Source organism: Cervus elaphus, chromosome 9 (assembly GCF_910594005.1).
Source record: "Cervus elaphus chromosome 9, mCerEla1.1, whole genome shotgun sequence".
Classification (NCBI taxonomy): Eukaryota; Metazoa; Chordata; class Mammalia; order Artiodactyla; family Cervidae; genus Cervus; species Cervus elaphus.
Window position 1 is genome coordinate 33,462,229 of NC_057823.1, and position 23,559 is coordinate 33,485,787.

The following is a 23,559-nucleotide window of genomic DNA, read 5'->3' on the forward strand; positions in this document are numbered from 1 at the left end:
GTTGTTCACCTGACCAACTATTTTCAGGAATTATGTGGGAAAACTAAGTGAACTTGGGCTGTAACGTAGCAAAAACAAAGTCCCTTGAAGTGTATCTTATGAAACAAAATTGTCATTTTAAATATGAAACAAGGCAACACTTCACCCATACTAACACATCCACCAAACATGACGAAAGGCCATCGAGATACATGAGTTTAAGCGTGAATACAGTCACTGCTCCCTTCCCTACTTTTGCTAAGTCGTGTGGGTCTACATGGAGCTGAGCCCACACTTCACCTGATTGCCCGCTACAGCCCACCCAGATCCAGGAGCACACGCTTTCCTGTATTCACTGAATCATTAAAACACCCCAACAAAGAAAGTACCTCCACTTTGGAGGTAAAGTCATTTCTTCCAGGTCCTATAGCTGGTAAATGACTGAGCAAGAACTCAAACCAGGCACTCTGAGTCCAGGGTCCTCACTTTTTACCATTACTCCCACGAGTCAGAGCAAACTCTGGGAGATGGTGAAAGGCAGGGAAGCCTGGCGTGCTGCAGTCCAGGGGTCGCAAAGAGTCGGGCACGACTGGGTGACTGAACCACAACCCAACTGACAATCCTTCAGCTCACAATGACCACTGGAAGCTCCACTTTTTGACCCTGAAAGAATTCAGAATTACATAACATACTTCCACACCTGAACAATTTTGGACTTAATTTAATAATCGTATGTGTACATTTAATTTTAGATATCTCTTTTCAGAGGCATCACAATTACTGTCTCAGGATATGTCTGCTTTTACCTTTGTTTCCTCTCAGGCTGTTGCCTCATAGCTTACTTCTGCACCTACACAGTTGTTCCTCTCATCCTAATGAAGTTGTTGCACCAAAGTTATCAGACTTGTGAGTTAAACAAATTAAGTTTCACAGTAGGTTCTATGGAGCACATGCTGGGTTCTCTATTCTTCCATTCAGTCACCTACCAGCCATCCATTCAATACCTCTAGGAATCACTATAACATTGGGTTGGCCAGAAAGTTTTGTTTGGGTTTTTCATACTATCTTATGAAGACTTCTTTCCACTTGATTTCTACTGCCTCTACCCTTGTATGTGCATGTGTATGTGTATGCTAAGTCACTTCAGTCATGTCCAACTCTGTGCGACCCCATGGACTGTAGCCCGCCAGTCTCCTCTGTCCACGGGGATTCTCCAGGCAAGAATACTGGAGTGGGCTGCCAGGCCCTCCTCCAGGGAATCTTCCCGACCTAGGGATTGAACCCTCATCTCTTATATCTCCTGCATTGGCAAGCGGGTTCTTTACCACTAGCGCCACCCGGGAAGGCCCTACCCTAGTATATGTATCTTTTAAATTCTCACTTGTTTTGATAAAATACTGTCTTTACTGAACTCCCTGTAACAAATCTCTTTCCCAATCTTTACTTTTCTTCTACATTCCTTCTCTAAATCTTGGCTTGATTTTGTTTTTTTCCCTTAAAAGAGAATATATGTAAATAAATTAGCACCTTGATTGGCCTCTAGTGAGTGCTTTGTCAACACTATTATTTTGCTGTAACTATGAGCTAGACAGGAGTGCTGGGAATAAGGCAGACATGAACGAGACATGGTGCCCGACGCTGAGGAGCCTGAAATCCAGTGGAGAAAAATAAACAACCTATCACCACATACTTGTAGAAGCACCTCACCCTGACCTGGATGGAGGCAGTGGTGCAAAGGAGTGAGTAGACAGGGTAAGAAGGCAACAGGAACAGGAAAATGCCCAGGAGACTAATAGACTGGAAATTACAGGAGCTCCATGTCATTGAAAAAGTCTGGAGAAGGGTAGGGGATTGGTCATGGGCCCCAGGAGGCTGGATAAGCAGGCGGCGCAAAAAGCCTATGGATTTGTATGTTGTGCCAACGTTTTGGATTTTATCCACAGGCAATGAGGACCTGCTAAAAATTTTACTAGCTGTCATTTATGCAATAATTAGAAAGATCAACCTGGTAACCATGAGATAACTGAACAGAAAGGGAGATGAAGCTGAGTTAAGAGGTGGCAGGGGTAACCAAAGAGAAAGATGACAGCAACCTAAATAAAGATACTGGAACTAGGCATGGAAAAGAGACAATAATGTTGACAGTAACTGAATAAATAAGGAAACTTGTTGAGTGGATGTCAGGAGACACTGGGGATTCCAGAGAAGACAGTGTCATGGATGACTACCTTGAAAACTGGGGCCATTGTCTAAACTAAGAATCAGAACGGAGCCAAGGTCTTGAGGGAAGGGTGATGGGTTTACTGTGGGAGTGGAGATTTTGTGACAGCCAATGAAACATCAAAATGTAGGTAAGCAGAGGACAAAGGGGATCTGTAGCCCAGGGCCAGAGATAAAAATTTGGAAGTCACCAACACAGATGATGGTATGAACCCCGAGCATGGATGACACAACAGTCTGTGTAGGGTCACTTGTTAATATCACTCACTGAAAAAGATAGAAAGGCTCCCTTCTTCCATACTGCGAAACAGATCAAGATTTGGCTCCAGCTGACGTTATCACCTGCCACTCCATACCATATATCTTACTGTGAAGTCACATCAAAATACTTGCAATTTCTCAAGTCTGTTACACCCTAACACTCTCCCTGATGTTTTCTGCCTGGTGATCTCCCACTTGGCCTTAAACTCTTAAACCAAATGTCAATTTCCCTGAGAAACCTTGATAATCTGACCACCTTCCTCCAGATTCTAGGTGGACTTCATTACTCCCAACTCCTTCCTACTATAGCACTCGGCCTATGCCTCTACTATTGAGAGCTAATTATGTCCTCCACTAGATAGAAAGTTCAGAGAAGGAAATGACTGCCTCTACGCAGCAAAAGGTATTAAAGCATGTTTACCAAATGACTATGCAAAGCAACATGTCCTTCATCTGCAAATATCATCCATTACTCAACTTAAAAAACCTATGCCTACATCTATTTGGCAAACAGCCATGGAAGGTTCTTGGGTATAGTGTGATATTTTTAGGATCACTTAGCACGATCTACTAAGAACTTTATTTTATTCCCACACTACTGGTATGCATGTCGACACAACTGATGTGCTGAAAACAGTGTCATCATTTAGAATAATAACTACGATGAATATACTACTAGTTCCTCTTGGTGACTACACCACTGTATTTCACTCAATATGAAAAAAACAGGAAGAGAGAAAATCTAAACAGAAGTAGATGGGCGGAAGGAAGCAATGGGAGGCTTCACGAGGGTCAGAGGGGAGATCGCTATGGCACTTGGATATGTCTCCTCCAGAAAGCACAACTTAAAGACAATAAATAAACAAATAGTTGAGAAAGTTTCCATTTGTTAAGTGCCCAATATATAAAAGGTATATTCTTTATAAGGAAAGACAACATCAATCTTACCTGGATGCGCCTTTGAAGAAAATGTTAAAGAATAAAAAGAGATCCAAATGTTCAAACAACAATCCTTCCTTCTAGAAGCATTAGCCTCTCTGGAAACAAGATATCTGTTTTTGCCACTTAGCTCCTTGAATGGAAGGGGACAATCTATAAATCCTCATTTGGACTGACATCAAAAAGCCTTTCAGATTGCTATCCCTCCCTTGGCTCTACTTAACTGTAAAAAAAAAAGAGAGAGACATTTTTGAAACTCCCTTTCGTTCTAATTTCTTCGTGAATACGTATACAATTTTTCCAAGATATTGAAAGATGCATCCACATGTTCTGAAATTTCAACAACTATGACAAATTCATTATCAAATGGAAAGACATTGTAGGATGTTTAGTTTTTCAAACTGATCACTGCTCCTTCAGGGAATTCATTAGTTTTCATTCCTAACAAACAGTTTAATTAGTGTACTATAAGTTAAAGATGAGATGGCTCCAATTATCACAGAGTGGCCTATTTTATATGACTTAAGAATGAGAACTCTTCGATGGTAGTAAGAAAAATGTGTGTTTCCAGAAAATCTACTATATAAGCATCATAATGCTGGTCTTTTATTCAGCTGTGAGTATAAATAAATAGATCTACCCTCAAGAGTCTGTAAGAAATTCAGTGCTAAGGATCATATATCTTCACACTACCAAGAGGGTATAAACGTGAAAATGCTGAGCCCCAGCTCTTACAGATTTGCTGAGGTGTCCATGACTCAACCCAATTATTATTTAGTGGTCACAAATAGAATGTATTACATTTGGCATATCCACTTACTCCAAGTAGGTTATGTTTTAAGTTAGTACATACTTTGAAGTTGTAACTTTCTTTTCCAGACATCATTGCGACTCTGTACCCTATACAGAGAAACAAGGACAAAAATCTTCAATTCACTTCTTCAGTTCTAGAATGGAAGCACTGAGTGACTTCACTCTTGTCTTCTCTGTTTCACTTTTTCCACTTTTAACATCTGCAACATGACAGTTATTTTCTTCTTGTCTTTTAAAAATTTGAAAACATCGTAATCACAATGAATATGACAAAGCCAGTATTTTGTAACAGGAAACAACTGCTGATGATAATCATATTTAACCTTGTTGAATACTTATTATGAGTTGATCATTGTTTTAAATCCTACAATGACCTCTGAAACAGGTAACCACTTGTGTCAGGTTCCCATGAGGAAATGAGTGGCACAAACAAATGCAATTTGTGGGTATTTTAATAAAGAGACCATTTGCAAAGGTGTGGGCTGGGTTTGAAGAAACTACAAGAGATGGTGCAGTACCCTAAGCTAATAAGACCAAAGGGGAGCAGTTATCAGTATGAAATAGCTGCAGGAGGGCATAGTTGCCAGAATTCAGAAAGTAGCCTTAGGGAGATGCTCAAGTGCCAGGAGCTCATCTCCTGTTGATGCCTCTCACTGACCAAACCCAACCAGAAACCAGAAAGCAAGCCTGCTGATTCAGTCCAAATATCTCAGCACACAGAGTAGGCTGAGAAAGAAATAGAGCGGATTAGAATCCATTTGATACCAATCATCCCAAACTTACTTTGAGCAAGTGAAGTAATCAGTAGATATCTGGTAGTGAAAGATAAAACCATATCAAAATATCCAGAGGTTCAGTAAGCTGCCCCAGATCACACACACACAGCTAGAGACTAAGCCAGCCCGTGCTCTGAGACTTATAACCAATGTAGCAGTCTGCCTTCATGTACCATCTCCGACCCACACTATTTATAAGCACGATGGTGGGTGTTTCAGGTAACAGTGAGAATAGCAAAAAAAATAACCAACACCCTCTAGAAGCTTGTAACCTGTGTGCCATTTTGTTATCTCACCTTTCCATCTTACTACTATCAGATTTCCAAATTCCCTTCTAGCATCAAAAGTTCCATAAGAGCAGGTCTTAAGACTCTTACAATTCCTTTCCCATTCCAACCAGTGGCTGAGCAGTGAGACCTTCCATCACATAGTGTTTTGCCCAAGTATTTGACAGTATCCTGCTTCGGAGGGATGCTCTGAACATAAATTACACAGGTTACACAATGATATCTTTTGAGAAGACAAGTGTTTATAACCTCTGTTTACTTCACTGAAGTAAACCTTCAGTCTTATAATTGATACATTTACTTGCAAGACATGCTGAAGGACTCATTTATCTAGCCAGCATGTATTAATCATAAGCATGAACCTGAAACGGTGCTAGGTACTTGCACAGACTGAGAAAACATTTTTACCAAAATCAACAAGTGGTTTTCTAACAGAAATGAGTCCTTAATTATCCAGAGGGAAATTTAAAGTGTGGTAATCAACACGAGCGGGGCTTCTCAGGTGGCAAAGAATTGGCCCGCAATGCAGGAGACACAGGTTTGATCCCTGGATCAGGAAGGTCCCCTGGAGGAGGAAATGGCAACCACTCCAGTATGCTTGCCTAGAGAAATCCACGGACAGAGGAGCTTGGCAGGCTACAGTCCATGGGGTCACAAAGAGTCGGACACAACTGAAGTGACTACGTATGCATGCACACAGTCACCAAGAGAGGTCATGAACACATACGCTGGGTGTAGTCAGGATCCTGTCCCTCAGCAGTACCCTTCTCAAAAGATATAATCTCCCCAGATTCTTCTGAGTTTGGATTCAGGACAAAATTCTGTAATAAGCTCAAGCCAATCAAAAGCTGTTCCTCAACACAAACAAGTGTTCTGCTATTTTCCATCTTTTAGGAAGGGCCTCTGCTTTGAAACATCAACCCTGTGTACAAGGGCCTGCCTCCAACAGATCAAACAGAAATTCGTCCCTGTGGGTTTTTTCTTGGTTCTGCCTTTGAGCTTGGGGAGGCCATTCTTTCATGCCTGATCTTGACTGAAATAGCACATAGAAACCTTTCGTCTTTTTCAGGAACAAGGCAAATGAACTGGCATCACTACCCCCTTTCATGCTGTGTAAGCATTAGCTTTGCATTTTTAAAAACTATTGTACAGTGTGTCACGCCGTGAGGTTTGCCAAAGAGAGGGAAAAGGAAAAAGGAATAGCAGAGTTGATATCCTACATGCAAGTTTTAATGATTTTGGAAAACCATCAACTTGGATTAAATGCTGATTCTAATTTGACAGCTTCCCACTAATGGCGAGAATGCAAAGCCATCAATTAGCTTTGTGATAATTCTACATTAAAGAACAATCTATTTCCTTGGTAATTCTAATGAATGGACAAATTCATTTCATTAAAAACTCAAATACTGGATGAAGCTTATTTTGTCCAAGAGCGCTAGGTAAGATCTTTCAAACAAACTCTTTCAAACATCCTCAAAATGTTTGCTTTAGTGCACATACCTGGACTTTCTGTGGCCAACAAAAGCTGCAAGACCTCTGCTGCATGAAACACATTCACATACATTGTGAGACAGAAACAAAGAACTGATCAAGTCCCTTAGTAGGAAAAGCTTATGTCCCTCTTCTTACCAAGTCAATCTGTAGCTTGTGAAGAGCTGTTATTTCCTAGCAACAAGAGTAAACACAGTGCTACATTCAGGGCCCAAGATTTGTAACCACGTTAATCTGCGAGTACTCAACTTAATTAAAGATTAGACTTTTAAATTGTATTTTTAGTGCACAACAGTACTGTTAAATTATGATGATCAGCGGCTAAGTGTGCTTATGTCTGCAGAACTCGAGGAGTAAAAATGAATCATTTATTTCCATCTTGATATGACTGCTCTTCTCAGAGGCTCTTTTCTCTGAGTTCACGGGCCTCGGAGCTCATTGGAACTGTATGGCTAAAACACAGCTTGGAGACCTCATTTATGAAAATTCCTTTAAACCTTTCACCACTTTGACAAATCCAGTCCAAGCTTACTGAGCCAATTCAAAAGTAGCTCTCGGCCTTTTATAGGTTTTCAATTACACCAACACAGCAACACCAGAGCCGTCATGTAGGATGAAGGACACTGCAGATACGGACAGCCACGGGTTCTTTTTAAGAGATGCAAACGAAAGCAGCCTTCCCAAAACTCGAGCCAACAGATGAAAAGTTTTGTCTGTCCTGAACCATCCTTGACTTATTAAAAAGAGATCATCAAATTACCTAAACACCATTAGTGTTTGGTTATCTACAATAGGATATATGCTATGATGTTTCTAGTTCTTTAGAATTTACTCTGCAAAAATATTGGCAGTTACTTTGCCCTCCAACTGTTCCAAATAAACTTCTTTTTTTTTTTTTTTGAGAAATTGTTCAAAACATTCTCTAGACTTCATTCATCCTCCTCCTACATAGTGTGTGACAGCAGGATTTACTTTTCCCTGTATGCACTCTGAGAAACAAAAACCGCCAGCAGGTCAATGAGCTTTCCAGGTTGAAAATGGGAATCAACTGGAAGACAGAGGTTAGGCCTGATTCCACTTTCTATTTCAATGCACCCTTTGAGGACTCTGAGGTAACATACTCTTTTCTGAGACAAGAAGTTCTTAAAATGCTTATATGACTTAATAGATCAAACACAAATATTTTCTCCCATTTTCAAACTTTTGACTTTATGTAAATATGTGGTTTATATGGTATTGTGGCAGCACCAACCTTTGATACTTGGTTGAATGAATTATTTTACACAGCATTTATCATTAGGGTAAAGTAGACAGGCAAGAGCATGAATGTTAGTTGGTTAGGAGCACTTGCAAAATTTAAATACTGTACGTGCAAAGGCAAACTAACTCGGGCTATAAATCTCCCATTCTCTCAGGGGGCATGGTCATGACTCTCAAACCACTGGAAGCATCGAGAAAGCTCATCATCACGACTGCAACAACTCCCTGATGCAGCCTATCCCTTCTCTGTGGATTTAATATTCTAGAGGTCAGTTGGCTTTCTTTGCAATCTTGGTAGGAGGCTTGTCCAGTGGATGAGGTTTGTTTTGGTATTTGGTCCATCCTGCTTTTTTCCCCTTCTGATAAATAAGACCATTAAGATTTAACATGCTAGAATGCAATAAGTTCCCCTAGGATTCAATACTAGAGGAGGTATAGCTTCAAGTTAAACAAGATATGTAGAAACAGCACAATTCTAGGCTACAGTGTTCCTTTTGACTGTCCATTTGGTCTGACTCCAGTGTGATTCTATGGCACCAGAAAGAACCAGAGATTGAAAGGCAGGAGCCAGGGCTGGGAAGTGAGCCTCATATACCAGTCTCTTCAGTTCCTGAGATTACATACAATCTCCCCCTCCTTTAATGCATTCAATGTCACAAATGCCAACTGTGGGCTCTGAGACGCTGCGCTCTACACCAGGGACAGAGAGGTGACCAACACCTTGCCTACTCTCAAGGGCCCAGGTTCAAGAGCGCAGGCAATCGAGTGCAACACCTCTTACGGGGTGACAGAGGAGATGCAAGCTAAGTGCTGGGGAGACAGAGGTGGTGGTGGGGGGCCTGAGTCTGCCCTTGGGGCTCCCAAGGCCTCTTCAGAGCCCAAACCTGCAGGCTGCAGTGGGAGCCACCAGCCACGTGGCGAGTGAGCATGGCAAACGTGGTTGGTCTGAGTAAAGAATAAAGTACACCCAACTATACTCAATATCTTGTAATAACCTATAATAGAAGACAATGTAAAAAAAAAATATATATATATATGTATAACTGAATTACTTCATGATTCACCTGAAAATAACATAGAGTTGTAAATCAACTATATTTCAATAAGAATTACCATTTTTAAAATAAAATACATCCAAATTTCAAAGAGTTTGGGGATGCAAAGAATCTGATTAATGATATTTAAAAATATCAGTTACATGGGGAAATGCTAATATTTTGGATATACTGGGTTAAGTAAAACATTGCATGTATGCTCTGCGTATGTTCTCAATAGCTTCAGTCATGTCCAACTCTTTGCAACCCCATCGACTGTGTAGCCCTCCATGCTCCTCTGTCCATGGGACTTTCCAGGCAAGAGTACCGGAGCGGGTTGCCATTTCCTCCTCCAAGGGATCTTTCTGACCCAGGGATCGAACCTGAGTCTCCTGCATCTCCTGCACTGGCGGTGGATTCTCTACCACTGAGCCACCAGGGAAGCCTAAGTAAACCATTAACATTAATTTCACCTGTTTCCTTTTACTTTTCTTACTATGTGTACTGGAAAATCAGCAATGAACCATGGATTCTATTACTTGTAGCAGGCAGTTCTGGTCACCAGCAGACGCCTGGGGAGAAAACCCAGGAGGCTGTCTTAGGGTGTCGCAGACAAGAGGGGAGAGGAGCCATAGAATGAGAGAAGGGGAAACACAGGGGAGCTGACGAGGGGCTGCAGAGAGGAGAGGCTGATGGTCTGTGTGCTCCCTGAAGAGCACTTATCATTGGATTCATCTGCAGCAGAAACACCACTACATGAAGGCCAAAACAAGGACAACAGTCACATCATCAATAAATGAGAAGCAGGCTCTGGTTTCCAGGGAGCCACGCTCTACTGGGACCAGACCGACCAGTCAGCCTGTCTTCATTCCATCTGCGGCTTGTCTGGTCCCTCTGCCTCCTCACCTGCAGAGAGGGCCTGAGAGGAAACCACTCTGCTTACGAGTCCCCCCTTTCCAGCCCTCATCTGCTCCAGCATTCCAGGAGGCTCCCGTGGCAGAAGCAGCCACTAGACCAACTTCCAACAGAGAGGCTGAGGGCCGTCAGGACTGACAGAGCCTGGGGGTCCCTCTAGCCGGGTTGCATGCCTCACACAGTAAGAGGAACGGGCATGGAGGCTGCAGGAAGGAGCAGTGATGCAGATCGGGGTTCAGCGTTTAATTCCACACTCACCACGTGGCAGCTGGGTGAAGAGTAAGTTCCTTCTCTGAACTTCACTCAGGACAGCTAAAAACAGGGCTCATCATGCACGTCTTTGGGGCTGGTTGGCTATGATGAGCTTTTCAGGAAGGACTGGCACATGGTGAGCACGATAAATGGTTGCATGTGATACATGGTAAACACTCAACAACGGCTATTACCATTCTTCCAGATTACAGCTTTTAAGCAGGTTTTTAACCTGGAGTCTATGGAGTCCTGGGAGATCCACAGATGGAAACTCTTGAAATCAGATACACAGTGTGTGTGGGGGTGGGGGTGGTGTGTGTGTGTGTGTGTGTATGTGTGTACATCTTTTTTCTCTAAGGAAAGAATCTATCGCTTTCATCATAGCCTCAAAAGGCTCTCAGACTCAAAACAGGTTAAGAAACATTCTATGGCTTCTATGACTTCCAAAATCTTTAGCTCATTTTGAGTATCCTTAGTATACGTTTCAGTGTAGTTCTCAGAATGAAGCCTCTTCGATGCCTGTTCAAGAGACCTACGCATTACACACAACAGGACAACATCTGTAAGAGGCCTCTATTGTCTGGCCACAGCAGAATCACAAAAACATGATGGGAATTTCTAAGGTAGAAATTCAGCTTCATTTCAACTTCCTATAGAACTGGTGTCCCTACCTCTTTAAACACATCTTTTCCCATAGTGTTTCTGACATAACGGATGGCCAAGGGAGGCAGCTGGAATGTTTTACTCTTAGGAAGTGGTCACTTCATTTTAGAAAAACAACGAAAGCATCATAACAGATGACTCAGAAGAGCCCAATCAGAGATGGGGGTCTACTCCTCAATGGCCCAGCTGAGGGTCTGGCAGCTCTTCAGTCCCCAGGAAGGGAGAGCTTAGTGGCAAGCAAGCTGCTTCAACTCTTTACATGTTAGTTTTCTCAGATGGAGAGAGAGGATGATAATGTAGTACCTCCTTCCTGCAGCCTCTGTGAGGATTCACTAAGAATAACTGGAATGCATCTGAGTTGGTAAGTACCCAACACAGAGTAAGCACCTCAAATATTAGTTAATAGATAGCCTCTTTATGGTAGGAAGAAAAATTATTCCTCATCTGATCTCTGAGCCACAGATTCCAGCCTTGATATTCACTTTGGGCCACTTGCATTTTTCCAGCTCTTTTCTAAGGTAGCTTTTAGTGACCACGTAGGAAACAAGCAGTTGGGAGAACTGAAGGAAAAGTGTCTGAGCAGCATTTTCAAAAGTAACCTGTCTTCGTGTCTAATGTTCCGAGAAGCAAACGTGAGAATCAAGTTAAAGGAAATAGAATAAATCTTAAAAAAATCACCTTAAAAACCTGAAGGTTAACAACTCAGTTCACATATCTCATTCATTCATTTAAAAAAACATCCCTATGAGAGGCACTGTTACTAAGCACTATTACTAAGTTACAGAGACAAGGAAGGGCAATGCCTTGCTTGAGACACTCAGAGCAACGGCACAAACAAAGTATACCCGATGCTGTCCCACAGGGTCAAGTCCAAGGCAGGGCCTTGGACCAGCAAAGGTTTCTCGAAAGAGTAACACTTGAGTTGTGTCAGGAAGGAGAAGCAGCTTTTCACTAGGTCAAGAAAGGAGAAACGATACTCCACAGAGACCACAACAGACACAAGCATGAAACTGAGAGAGAAAATGGACACTTGGTGACCTTGAGTGCTAGAGAGGTCATGACAGCATGGGGAGTATGTGGGCAGCTAGAAGTCGTCACTGCGCACCCTCCTCCCATCCATCCTCTGTGTCCAATAGAAGGCGGGGCACACATCATGGGGAACCCCCGAATTCATGGTCAGGAGCTTGGGCTTCTTCCCCAGAGCTGTGAAATTTCAAATGGTTTTTTTTTTTTGAATTGAGATACAGCTGACATATAACATTACAATAGTTTCAGGTGCACAATATAATGATTTGATATTTGTATATATTATCAAATGATAATCACAAGTCTAGTTAAAATCTGTCACACAAACTTACAACATTTTTCCTTGTGATGAGTTTTGAAAACCTACTTTCTTAGGAACATTCAACTATGCAATCTAGTATTAATAACTATAGTCACCAGGCTGTATATTATAGCCCCATGACATTTATTTTACCGCTGGAAGTTTGTACTATTTGGCCATGGGCACGTGGTTTAATTTTAACTCTTTGTTCTTTAGAAGGAACTCTCAGGTAGTGGTGAGGAGAACGGCTTGGCAGGGAGAGACTGGGAGCAGCATTTCAGAGGTGACTTGTGAGGAGTGAAGGAGTGAAAAACAGTGAGGATCTAAACCAGGGGTTCCCAGCCTCCAGGATTTAACGCCTGATGATCTGAGGTGGAGCTGATGTGATAATAATTGAAATAAAGCACACAATAATTGCTATGTGCTTGAATCATCCTGAAACCAACCGCCCCCCCCCCCCCACCCTGACCCTAGTCCTTGGAAACACTGTCTTCCATAAAACTGGTCCCTGTGCCAAAAAAGTAGGGGACCGCTGATTTAACTGATGAAGGGAAAAAGAGTAAGACTGAGAGATGGATCCGGAGGCCCTGGTGATTGATTAGGTGGAGGTGGAAAGGAAGATGGTCAGACCAGGGCCATCCCAGGTTCACGGCTTGGTGGCTTAGCAAGATATACCATGTCCTCCAGGGAAAACAGATGGAACAATAGGTATCTGCTGCTTCTGCATGCACAGCCTCCACTCTCTTCTTTTCAGTATTTTCTCTTTAAAACCCACCCATTTCCTGCTCTCAGGTCATGGGCTTTAGGAGGGCTTTGCTGACCACCCTCCCCGCATAAACCTCCCCACCCTCCCATGCACCTCCCCTGGCACCCAGCCACCCCTCACATAGACTCCCTCCTGCTCCTGAAGGCTCCAGGACAGGACGGGGCCCATCGTCAAGGCCAAGCCAAGGAGCATATTCCCAGTATCCGGCCAGAAAAACTGGTTCGGGCATGAGCATATGATCAAAGTGGTCTAATTAGAGTTAATCCTGAATTATTCTCTTTTCCCACAGGGATTAAGTTTAAAGCTGCTGATGAACATTTTACCACCATGAAGAAGAGAGAAAATCAGAACTTGGTCCTTCCTGAACTTTTCCAACACAGGAGCCAGGATATGTCCCTTCCTACTTGTACACTGGGTTTCTGTGACTTGCTGCCAAGAGTCCTGACAGATACAAAAAGTAAAGACAATTGTGTTTCAAAAAAAAACCCCAGGGTCTATTTTTGTAACTGGGATTATAAAAACCTGTATTTCTGTGACACCAGTACCTTAAAACATTTCAATCCACAAAAGGCATTTAGGGGACTTGATAGCCAATTCTTCTGTGAATAATGAAAATCCCAGAGAAGGAAATGGCAACCCATTGCAGTATTCTTGCCTGGGAAATCCCATGGACAGAGGAGCCTGGTGGGCTACAGTCCATGGAGTGGCAAAGAGTCAGGCACGACTGAGCAACTAAACCACCACCACCATTACCTTAAAACATTTCAATCTACAAAAGGTATTTAGGGACTTTATAGCCAATTCTTCTGTGAATAATGAAAATCCAGACCAGACTGCTTTAGAAAATGTTACTGTGGCAGATAATGGCACATTCAATCACTAAACTAACATTTATGGAATATCTTCTGGGATATAAAGAAGTGTGGGCTCGGGTTTGAGCTGGTCCATCCCAGGCCCTTCCATAACGCACAGCTGTGTGTGCTGCTGAGCCGAATTGCGGGATGTGAGTGAGGCCAGATGTTTCAGGCCAGCCTGACAGCCGCACTCCATGGCAGGGAGGCCACCTGAGCTTCAGACAGGCCACCTATAAAACAAGGCTGGCGAAGCAGCACCTCCACTGAACTCTCAGGTGATAGAGAGAAAAGATCGTGTTTTGCATTCCTCTCCCCTCTGATAAGACATCCACTGACGTTTACAGAGGAGCCTGCACTGGGCTGGCTCTCTCCTGCCACTAGCATGGGTGTTAACTGTGACGGATGCACTGGTATCTCTGTAAATGTACCTGAAGTGTCACCTCCTAACCTGCCCACTTCTCAGTAGCTGCTGCTGCTGCTAAGTCGCTTCAGTTGTGTCCAACTCTGTGCAACCCCATAGAAGGCAGCCCACCAGGCTCCTCTGTCCCTGGGATTCTCCGGGCAAGAATACTGGAGTGGGTTGCCATTTCCTTCTCCTCCCAGTCGCCAGGCCCAAAGAAATCATCAAGTGTTCATCTCTGGCAGGGATTTGTTGGTTCTGCTACCCTGTGTGCATTCTCAATTCTGAGAGCGGTGCTCCCAAGCCCTTTGAGGAAGCACCCACCTACTCCCCCATTGTGTGCTATCTGAGCAGGGCTGTCAATGAACGCTTCTGGCTCAGCAGAGTGCCTGCCACGCAAACTAGGCCAAAGGAGCTCTTCCTGCTCTGCTAAGTGCAAGGGCAGAGCCTTCCAAGGGCTGACAGCCAGCTGTGTGCCTCAGGAACAAGACCTTCAGTTTCTACTCCCCAGCTCCCCAGAGGAGTTCCGTTTCTATCCTGAGAGTGGTTCTGACTTCCCTTTGACTCTCAGGATATCCTCCAGGTTGCATTTTGTTTTCTGTTGCTTTATAACTAGAGAATACAAGACACTGTGATTTAAACACTAAGCAATAGAAACATTCATAGCATACTCTGCAGCTTATAAAGCACTCTCACGTTCAATTTATCTCTTTTAATCCATCTTCCTGGAACTGAATTTTTCACCTCCCCCCAAATAAATCACTTATTGATTTCTCTATTTCTCACAACAGCACAATCATTCTTTCAGTCACTTACGCTTTTTTAAATCTCATAATGATTGTGACTCTAGGCTTTCGCTAACCTTGTATAATCAGTCACCTAATCCAAAATATGGGATCTCCCAGATCGATCCCTGCTTCCCAGGTGGCACTAGTGGTAAAGAACCCACCTGCCAATGCAGGAGATGGAAGAGATATGGGTTTGATCCCTGGGTTGGGAGGATCCCCTGGAGGAGGGCATGGCAATCCACTCCAGTATTCTTGCCTGGAGAATCCCATGAAGAGAGAAGCCTGGCTGGCTACAGTCCATAGGATCACAAAGAGTTGGAAAAGACACGACTGAGCGACTTAGCCCAAATGTACAGATCGATCCCTTCCTTTCCATCCTCTCTGCCTCCACCTTTGTCAGAGCCTTCCTCACCCTTCAACAACGGATTGCTGACTCTGCTACCAGCCTACTGTCTCCAAACCATCCTCACACCACTAGCAGAGGATATAGCTAAAATTTTATTATCGTTGTCATTCCTTTTCTTTCTATGGTTTACAGAACAAAGATTACAGGACAATGATTTATAGGGCAATTCCCTAACCTCAATTCTGGGCTGTCTCCAAGTACACTAGCTTACAGTACACCATCCCTCAGCACAAAAACATTGGCTGGAACAAGTATTTTCGTACACATACTACATTGAAAACAAACTGCCACAAATTTTTGCAGCTCCCGCTGACAGCAAGTGGAATCTTTTAATACCCTCTTGAATCTGGGGAGACCCTGTGATTTGATTTGGCTGAGGGGAAGGTATAGCAAATATAATGCAAGCAGAGGCTTAAAAATCACCTTAAATTGGGGTTTGTTCTTTTGCTGCTCTTGGAATACTGCTTGTCTGCCACATAAAGAAGCCCAGGCTAGTCAGCTGGAAAATGGGAGGCACATGCCACAGTTACCTGTTAACCTGACCTAATAACTATCAGACATAAATGAGGCCATCCTAGATCATCCAAACTACCAGGTGACTGAAGATAACAGAGGAACTCAGCCAAGAGCAGCAGAAGAACCACCTTGCTGAACCCAACTTGAACTACCAGCCACACAATTGCAAGCAATACAGTCATTTTAAGCAATGATTTGGGGATGATTTGTTACACGGCAATGGATAACTGGAAAAACATCTAGGCTGACTTGGTAACTTTCTCCTGGGAATTCCTTTTCAATTACTGCTCACTGTCTTGGGCAATTAATCATAAAATATCTTCTTTCATGTTTTGTATCATTACTTAATTTTTCATGTATCCTATTTTTCCCCTTGTAAGTTCTCTGTGAAGAGACTCTGCATTTCATATTTTTATACCCTATGTATGTACCAAGTGTATATGCAATAACTATTTAGTAATCAATCGGCACTTTTCCAGGACCCAGTTGTCAATCATATCAATTAACATTAATCATTTCAACACATATTTTGATCAGTAATTTTAAAAGCTTAAAAAAGGAGCTAAGATATATAAATTATAAAATATAAAATCCAGTTATCTACAGGCATAAAATCATGCATAGTATACATATAAGTAACCACTTCATTGAATCATTTTCAGAAAATTAATTCTTGCAAGTAGAATCTGCACACCAATCTAAGGGGCACAAAGAAACAAGCATAAAGGTAAAAGTTTCACAGAAGCAAATGTATGATTTTCACCAGGAAATTATTTTTCTCCCAAGACACCTATTTCTCCTATGTGGTTTGCAACCCTAATCTGACAGACTGCCAAAAACAAACCTTCTATTCTAAGAGTGTCACTTGATTCTCTTGTGCTATTCAATTAGATTTTGCATTTAAAAGAAAAATTCCCTTGTGTTTCTTATAATGATGCACCTGCTCCTTGGGAGATTTCCTCTTTTGACAAGAAATGCCTTCAATCTGGCAAGAAAAATGGCTCTAGGCTTTCTCTGATAATATCAAAGATCATTTGTTTGTATTAGATGTTTATGTGGGTTTTCCTCCTCTTAAGAGCAGTAAAATACTGCTGCAATTCCCTCCAAGACAACAGTGCACAGAAAGTTTCTTGGCCTCTGTTCTGAATTTCCACTGTACATCTGCACAAGAACAACTAGTTGAAAGTAGGAGAGCTATGACACAGTAGACAGAGAAATTCATTTGCCTTAGTCCCTTCCTTTTGGATATCCATACACAGTTGTAAATGTCAAATCAATAACTGCAGCATCATTTCAAATCTACCATATTGTAACCTTTCCTCATGAAAATCTTGCTCTAAATAAAATGAAGCTTATGTTCAAAGCTGTATTATTTATTTTTTTATATTTTATTTCTAACTGAGATGTCCAAAGATCCTTAAGAGAAGCACCATCTTCTTTCTGTGCCTAGACCTGAAACTCCTACATATTTGGGTAATCTTCAGTTAATACTGCCTTCCAGAGAGACTTCTGCAATGGGGACAAAATGTCACACTTTTTCAAATAAAGAACACCTGAAGGGTGTCTCCCTAGAGTCCAACCAGGCTGAACGTAATTTAACGTTGAGATGCATCAGAAATACCCAACAGACATTCTCTAGATGTGAATCCATTAGCATACTGCTTTCCTAAACCTTATCCTCTCTGCCTTTGAAAACTTCAGTATACACAAACGAAATGCAGATTTCAACCCATTCCCAACTGGGACATCTGCTCCACAGTAAGAGAAATAGGTTTTTGCCTTTCTGCAGATTCAACAGGGAAAGCCATGCTTGAAAATGATGTGTTTAGAGTGACACTTTGGAGCACTGACACACTCTACGCACATGCAATCCTCATAAACCTCCCCAGACAGCCCTTATTTCATTCTGCACACTGCACCCTGGCTGGGCTCCACAGCACGTGGTGTGTGGTGAGACTGTCCTGCAGTGGTCTTCCCTTCCTCACGGCTCTTTGATGGACACTTGTCAGTGACAGCCAGGAGGAGCGGGGTCCAGCCACCAGCAAGTGAAAAACGGGCCACCGACAGTGAGCTTCCTTAATTAACTTTCCCAAGGCAAGCCTGTTCCCACAGGAAAAAAACACCACGTTTCCCCTCTCCTAGCGGTCCATTGAAAATGAGCAACAATGCTGTTGCCTTTTTGTTTCCTAAAGACTTTCTTCCCCGCAAGCAGTAGCGTGTTCCTCAAAGAATGCTAGTATTTCCTGTGGAAACTGTATGGCTGCCAGTAATGGCTCATAATTTTCCCTCTTTTCCTTTCGTAAAGATGAAATAAACAAAACGTGGCATTTGACAATAGCCAAATTGCCAGTCACCTCGCTTACCACCTGCAGACGAGAGCCATCACCGCGAAAGGCGGCCAGGAGAGAAACACTCCTGGCTCCAGTTGACCCGGAGGAGCAGGGGACACGGGACAGCGCCCGAGGGTGGTGGTCGGAGCCCTAGAGGACCGGGCAGCCAGGGGGCCGCGGTGCCCAAGAGCGAGGGGCTGCCCTTGGGCCGCGGCAACCCCAGGCGTCCCTCTGTTGCGATTACTATTATTATTGTTGGTACTGTTTCTATTACTATGACTTCGTCCCTGGTTACCTCAGTTCTCAGGAGCCCCGGCACTGCCCATCCTTGCCTCCCACACCATCCCAGGTGGCAGGAAGAATAATAAGCACACGAAACCGGCAAAGGAAAAGAGCGATCCTTTGGAACCGGAGGTGGGGGCTCCTCCTCGCTCCCTCCAGAAGAAGAGAAGCCGCTTGGCAGGCGCCGCCAACGTTACTATAGAGACCTCTCCCCAAACCCTTTCTGCAGAGGCACCGCCGCCACTCGAGCCGCCGGGACTCGCCGCACAAAGGGCCCCCCCTTCCCCGGGGCTCGCGGCGGGGTGGGGGGGACCCCCGCCCGGGCCGCCCGGTGCAAACTTGGAAAGGCTCAGTCGCTCGCGCCGTCGCGCCCCACCCCCGTCTCCCCGCGGCGCCCACCCCGGGACCTGGACTCACCCCGGGCGCCAGGCGCGGCGGCTGCTCAAAGACGCGGACGGACGGACGGACGGACAGATGGACGGCGGCGGCGGGAGCAGGCAGGAACGGCGGGAGCCGGCGGGCGGCGGAGGCGCTGCCGCGGCCCCGCTACGTCACAATGCGGCCGGGCCTCCGGCGCCTCTCCCCCCCGGGCCCCCCAACGGGCGCGCGGCAGCGGGAGGAGGGCAGCCCCGGGGCGGCGGGCTGGGAGCTGGCGCGGAGGGACGCGGAGCGCCGAGCGCGGCGCACCGCCGGGCGGGGGCGCGGTCTCCACGGCCCCGGCCGCCGCGCCCTCCCGCCGCTGCCGCGCGCCCGGCGCCCGCCCCCCGGCCCGCGAGCCCGGCTCGGCCTGACTGCCGGCGACCCTCCCTCGCCCTCCGCGCGGCGGCCCCCAGCCCCGGCCGCGCCGCCTCCGCGTCCGCGAACCTGCTCTTTTCTTCTTTACCTTTGGCGCTCGCACCTCTGGGTCTTGGCTGCTCGACTGGCGGTCTCCGATGTCCTCCCCTCCCACTTTTTACCCCTTTCTCCTCCGCCCCCACCCCCGCTGGGCGGCCTCTCCCCCACCCCCGGGAGATGAAATCGCCCCTCACCGATCCCTGCGTCAACCGCTGCCATCTCATTGGTCCCCAGGCCATTCCAGGATTCCAGCCTCGGCGGGGCAGAGACACTCGGGGAGGGGGCGACGGAACGTGGGCACGGTCCTGGGAAAGTGCCCTGCTTCGGGAGCCCCTTGGCAGAGGATTTTTGCCTTGGCACAGTCCTAAGCCCCAACCCTCCCCGCCCGCCCCGACCCAGGTCTCGCCCACCCTCGAGGACTTCGCCAAGGAAGGAAGGCTGAGAGGTCTTTGCCCGGAATGTTCCGTGCTCGAGTATGGGTGGTGGATGGAGGAGACTTTGGTCTGAACGGATGGTGTTTTTAATTCAACAACGGTTAATACACCGACCGCCCCTTAGTAATATTAACTTTACTCTCAGCAGCTCTGTCTTCATTGGGAGGGGGCGGGGAGCTGCTGGATGAGGCATCCGTCAGTCAGCCCCTGGTGACTGACTCTTTCCTTCCTTATTTCCGAAGTGAAGTCTGGAGGAGTGGAACCACTGATGCTAACCTTGGCTCGCGATCGTTTCGCTCCTGCCCTTTGGAAAGCTTTAAATGGTTTTTCAGAAGTCTCTTTCCCCACCCCGGGAGAGATGGCTCAGAGAAGCTCACTCAGCAAAGCCTTTGAGGGCCACTCTCCTGCTCCTGGGTGTGGCCGCTTGTCTGATGCTGCTCCAGAGAAGAGTGTGAGGAAGCAAGTTCTCTCGTCTGCCTGCTTAGGGGCCGCCTGCTTCCCTTGCCAACTCCGGAGGACACGAGTGGCGCAGCGATCTTGGGAAATTTGGCCCCATCTGGGTTAGTGGCGGTGGGATGTACAGTATGTGTAAGGCTGTCACTGAAAACATATTACCAGTGAAAAAGGAAGGGCATGGTTGTTTAAAAACTGTGGTTGCCTGGATGACTAGTGTAGTGCCTACGAGGTCCGGGGGCTGCTATGTTGGCACCGCAGGGAAGAGGCCTTTGGACTGTTCCGAGGACACACCCAGCCCTCCCTGCTCTGGACCTCTTTGGATGAGGAGTACATAGTCTCTGAAATAAGGACTGCCTTGAAGGCCAGCAGAAGACATTTCACATGCTTTTGATTCCATTTCCGATTGAGAAACTAAATTTCTCTCTCCGCTGTCTTAGCATAAACAGCCAAAAGTATGTTCTGCCGGTGTGGTAATTTGTTTACTTTTATTTATCATATATAAGACTTTAAGTACATACATGGAAAGTGGCTTCACAATTTGAAAATACCCACTATCCCTCAGAAAATATAAAATCAGATGACATCATATGGCACTAAAAAATACTTGAAAATATTGGGTTTAATTCTTTCACATCTGGTTAAAATAAAAATGCCTTTTTTTTTTTTTGCCTACTATAAACTCTCAGAAAAGCACATCTTGCTTCCATCCAGTAGATATGGATGGAGTTGGTGTCACCCTTGATATGTTCTATACACAACATACTTTTATTGCCATCCTCTTAAATATTTTGACAGCCTGCTTTTGAAAAATCAAGTTTTAACAATGAAGGAGTAATTTTTTGAAGAGTTATACATGGCTATCTCCTTCCAACTGCCTTAAACATCTAACAGTAAGTAAGCCAGTGTTACCTCGGTGTAAATGGTTCAACAAAGAATGGATATGATCCTGTTACATGGACAGAAAACATTGCTGAGGAGAGAAAATACTGGTTTTGTGTAGCCAAGGAAGGGCATGCTATAGTCTAAAAAAACAGTCGTTGAGATATTGTTTCAGATATTCCCCCCCCCCTTTTTTTAAATTTCTTTTGTTATGGTTCATTCTAACATGTTTTTGATTACATATTTACCATAGTTTCCCTGTGATTATTTTTACACTGTGCCTTAAACCTATGCTTATACACACAGGCAATGAGTTTGCTTTCACTTGGCCTGTTTGTTGGTTTGCTTCTCCTGTGCACAGCCTTGCCAAATCCTAAACCACAAACTGATACACCAAAGTGTGGAAGTAGTGAAGTAATTGGAGTTGAAACAGAGCTGCTAGGTTTTAGACTGGATGGCAAGAAAGCCAGCTTCCTCAAAGTAACATTGATTTTTTTTATCAAGTTAATAAGTTGCTCTGCCCTCTCCTTCAGTGGCTTCTTACTACCCACTACTCTCTGATACTCAGTTTTCTATTCAAGCAGCTGCCTCTACAGCCTAGTACTAACTATGGAATGGCTTAGCAGCCATAGCTACTAGATCATTTACCCTTTTTTAGAATTTCCAGGCCTGTCACAGCTTGGAGTGTGCAACTCTTAGAGCACTTATTATTTCTGCTTCATGTCCATTTCTTCTCCCCCACTATTCAGTTGTCAGTTTCCATTCATGCCAGGGAGTTCATATTACTCATATTTGGATCTTCATCACTGAGCAGATTTTTATATTCAAGAGTTAGCTACTGAAAATAATTAGTACAGAAATTCATTTCACTGTAAATCATCTGCCAAAGAGCTGCCATGTAATTATTCATTCAATTATTACAATTAAACAGCTGCCTCTTTCTTTTTACCCAGTTTCCATAATATATCTTTATTGTGCTACAAAAATTGAATAAACCTGCTACAACACTGCCAACGATCAAATAGAAACTATTCTTTTTTCTTTTCTTTTTCCCATTCTTTAAGTGTTGATTTGTTAATAAGACATCCAACTCTGCATTAAAGGCTCTGCTTTTTATTTCTCATTGCAGAGTGTGAATCACTGAAGAAAGACCTGTTTGGGATCCTTTCTGATTTCTAGTTGGAACCTATAATTCAGTTGGGCCCATGCTTTTGGACTTTGCAGGTGGCTTAGTGGGTAAAGAGTCCACCTGCAATGCAGGAGACACAGGAGACATGAGTTCTGTCTCTGGGTCAGGAAGATTGCCTGGAGAAGGAAACAGCAACCAATTCCAGTATTCTTGCCTGGGGAATCTTGGACAGAGGAGCCTGAGGGGCTATAGTCCCAGGGGTTGCAAAGAGTCTGGCAAGGCTTAGCACCTAAACAACAATGTATCAAGAATCAGATCATACTTCACATGCAAATGCAATTGTATCAGTCATGATAGGTTAGGTTATATTATAGTAACAAACATTCAGGCAACAAGAAGCCAAAACTTCCACAGCTCATTAAAAATGCATTTCTTGTTGTCACCATATGGTAATTCCAGGTCAGTGGCATCTCTGCCTCATATCTTTTTCACTTTAAGACTCCAGCCCAATGAAACAGCCACTAACAGCAATATTGCTGGTCACTCTAGTGAGGGAAAGCGAATTTGAAGGTCTTATGTGGGACATTAAATACTCCAGCTCAAAAATTGTACAGGTCACTCCTGCTCACAATTCATTGGCCACAACTAGTCATGTGGCTCCACTTCTCACAAGAGGACAAGGAAGTGCATCCCACAATATGACCAGACATTTGGTAAATAATAAGATGAGGAGGGATGACCATACTACACTTTACTGTAGATCTTATAAAACAGGAGAAAAGTCTTTGTGCATTTTACAAAAAGCCATAGAGCTGAAGTATAGAAATAGGTGATAAACAGAAGTATAAATTCTATAGCAGTTCTAACTTCTGAAATAACCACAAAATCAAGAGCAAAGAAATGTGACTGATAAAGAATGATTAGTAATCGAACTTTGGAACATTTTTGAGTTTCTTCAGACAAACTTTAGACTTCTTTAGATAGAGTTCATCTTTGCTATAAAAGTGAAAGTGTTAGTCGCTCAGTCATGTCTGACTCTTTGCAACCTCATGGACTGTAGTCTGCCAGGCTCCTCTGTCCATGGGAATTCTCCAGGCAAGAATACTGGTGTGGGTTGCCGTTTCCTATTCCAGGGGATCTTCTTGACCCAGGGATCAAACCTGTGTCTTACGTGTCCTGCATTGGCAGGCAGGTTCTTTACCATTAGCGTCACGTGGGAGGTCTATACTCATGGGTCTTTGTATGCCTGCGCTGAGTCTGATTAG

The 23,559-nt window shown here is 44.3% G+C and overlaps 1 protein-coding gene across 6 annotated transcripts in view; it reads right to left on the reverse strand.

Moving 5' to 3' along the window:
- LOC122699847 (synuclein alpha interacting protein) overlaps positions 1–20,280 on the reverse strand; it is a 153,869-nt gene extending 133,589 nt beyond the window's left edge. The window contains exon 1 of one of the 6 annotated variants that reach the window (XM_043912263.1): positions 20,107–20,280. The gene's annotated coding sequence lies outside the window, so the exon portion shown is untranslated. Of the gene's footprint in view, positions 1–18,979; positions 19,102–19,445; positions 19,517–19,590; positions 19,719–19,806; positions 19,922–20,106 lie in introns of those variants that run through there. The other 5 variants (XM_043912262.1, XM_043912260.1, XM_043912257.1 and 2 more) reach the window with 5 other exon arrangements.
- Between the last annotated feature and the right edge of the window lie 3,279 nt (positions 20,281–23,559).